The sequence below is a fragment of the Priapulus caudatus genome, unplaced genomic scaffold, assembly GCF_000485595.1.
Source record: "Priapulus caudatus unplaced genomic scaffold, Priapulus_caudatus-5.0.1 Scaffold23, whole genome shotgun sequence".
Lineage (NCBI taxonomy): Eukaryota > Metazoa > Priapulida > Priapulimorpha > Priapulimorphida > Priapulidae > Priapulus > Priapulus caudatus.
The window spans coordinates 99518-102378 of NW_014577084.1; the positions used below are offsets into that span (position 1 = coordinate 99518).

Here is a 2861-nt window from a genome sequence, read left to right on the forward strand (position 1 = left end):
CCCAGCATACACTATTATTACAATACTATATAGGTAGCCTTAGGCCCCCGTCATACAAATACTATATATGTGGCCTTGGGCCCCCATCATACACTATTCTATTATTACAATTCTATATAGGTGGCCTTAGGCCCCCGTCATACAAATACTATATATGTGGCCTTGAGCCCTCATAATACACTTTTATTACAATTCTATATAGGTGGCCTTAGGCCCACGCCATACAAATATAACGCCGGCAACACTATAACGTGCTATTAATAACTTGTCGAGTGCAGCACTGGCACTTGTCTTGTTTCTTCCTATTTAATGCTATATCTATGCCTATATGGGTAATACAATCGGCATAAACCATGGTAACTTGTTTTAGCATTATTAAAATACGTAAACAAAAAGATATTTTTGGTCGCGAAAGGGTTATTGTCGGAGTGAGCTGACGGGGGCTGGAGGCCACCGGCGGGGGACACTCAGTCTCCCACCCCCTCTTCCCCGCAGCAAGCTGTATTATAAAGTTTGCCTCAGATGGCCGGCACTGCACGCCTAACACGGTGCGCGCGCGTGCGCAATATCTCCCGTGATAAATCGTATTTTGCAAAGATTATGCATTTAAAATAAAGAGGAGTTATCCTAGCATAGATTTATAGGATACCATTCCATCAGTTGACATCATTTAAGAAATAGGTGGAAGACCTTGCATGTAAGGTTCCCGCTGCGTATACCAACCAGTACACAATCTGGCTACGTTAGTGTGTTAGCGCATGCGCAATATCTCACTAGAGGAGTTATATTTTGTGATGAATATACATTTAAAATGGTTAGGGGATATCTCAGCATAGATTTCCCTAATAAACCTTTATCAGTAGACCTGTCTTTATAATTTGGAGAGCGCCCTAGCAGGTAGGGTACAAAACACCTACTTTTTGCCCTCGCGTCCTTCCCCTTGCTTCCCCTAACCCTCGCTCAGCCTCCTTCTTCTTCTACCGCCCCCAGCTATCTTTTCTGCCGCCTTTCCTCAGTCTCCCATCCCCTCTCCCCCGCAGCAAGCTATATTAAGAAGTTTTCCTCAGACGGCACTGCACGCCTAACACGGTGCGCACGCGTGCGCAATATCTCCCGAGAGCAATTGTATTTTGCAAAGATTATGCATTTAAAATGAAGAGGTGTTATCCTAGCATAGCTATTTATGATAACATTTTATTAGTAGACATTATTTAATAAATAGGAGAAAGACCTTGCATGTAAGGTCCCCGCTGCGTATACCACCCAGTACACAATCTGGCTACGTTAGTGTGTTAGCGCATGCACAATATCTCACCGGAGGAGTTATATTTTGGGATGAATATGCATTTAAAATGGTTAGAGGCTATCTCAGCATAGATTTCCCTAATAAACCTTTATCAGTAGACCTGTGTTTATAATTAGGAGAACGCCCTAGCATGTAGGGTACAAAACACCTACGTTATGCCCTCGCGTCCTCCCCCTTGGCTCCCCTGTCCCTCGATCAGCCTCCTTCTTCTTTTACCGCCCCCGTTATCTTCCCTGCCGCCCTTCCCCAGTCTCCAATCCTCTGTGTTTATAATTAGGAGCCATCTCTCGCTGCGCGGGCGGATGCTATATTATGCCTGCTGCTTGTGCCTCGCTTGCTTCTATTCAGAGATTCTCTGCTGTGTGCATAGACCCTACTTAAATGGGGAGGAAGACGAGGCGTGAGTCTGAGTAAGCCGTGCGTATTAATCCCAGCTTAGCAAGCAATCGCTCTCACAGAAAGGAGTCGTCTGTAAAACACGGCAATGATCGCCAGCGATTCCAATGACTATAATAATTAATATTTACTAATTATTATTAAATCAGTTAACACAATAATAAGCGTTACGCTGGCAACAATAATATCGTGAAGTGTTCGCCGGGCTCTCGCGCGATACGCAACGCGAATCTTCGAGAAAAACACCGCGGTATCTCTCATTGTTTTAGAGAACCGCGAATCTAAAAAGAAAATATTACCGTATCGAATCAATTAAATTAAATGAGCCCGGTTCATGAGAGTGTCCCACCGAAAAAAATAGCCAATAATAATAATAATAATAATAACAATAATAATATTCCCTATACAACGACTCCAGGCTCATCCATCGGTGACGCAGATGCTGTCTCGTAATTCTCGCGAGAACACGTCTGATATGGCGCTGATAACGAGAGTGACGCAGAGTGGCGCATTGGTGCGGCAACAGATAGAGAAACCAAACACTGATTGCCGCTTCAGTCTGGCTCGCTAACATAATCCTGTTCGCTATCTGTATCGGGTTAAAAGTCATCCACACGACGAGTGACGGTGATTTCATTTCTCCTTGCAGCGCAAAATTTTCATGTGATGAACAAGTATTTCGAACGTACATTACGTCAATCACATGTGTCGCAATAATAATTAGATCATTGTATTGCATTGATACAATTATATCAAATGTGGAGGGCCTTTTCGTTTTTCACTGGCGAGCAATAATTGCATGGTGAGCAAATTTTTGGTGAGTAATTGTCGGGTGAAGAATTAATAAATTATGAAATGTTGGGTATAGGTAAACATCGGCGCGCGCTGACTTGTTATATCGAATTAAATATAATATATTAATTAAAGAAATAAATCATGTAATAAATAGACATTATAAGTAATAATTTCGGTCGATTTTTTCCCAGGCTCGCCGTTTGGATGTCTGCCTATACTCGAGGTCGATGAAAGGGTTATCGGGCAAAGTAACTCGCTCTGTCGATACCTGGGGTGGGAGTTTGGTAAGGATTCCTTGTTTTTTCTTAAAGTAAAGAGTTTGGTAAGGATTCCTTCTTCGTTTAGCTCGCATGCCAGTAGATAA

The 2861-nt window shown here is 42.7% G+C and overlaps 1 protein-coding gene across 1 annotated transcript in view; it reads left to right on the plus strand.

The window, feature by feature from the left end:
* Positions 1-2861, plus strand: part of LOC106813459 (glutathione S-transferase 1-like) — a 25709-nt gene that overhangs the window by 17604 nt on the left and 5244 nt on the right. Inside the window, exon 2 of the mRNA XM_014817603.1 lies at positions 2689-2781. The gene's annotated coding sequence lies outside the window, so the exon portion shown is untranslated. The remainder of the gene's footprint in view (positions 1-2688; positions 2782-2861) is intronic.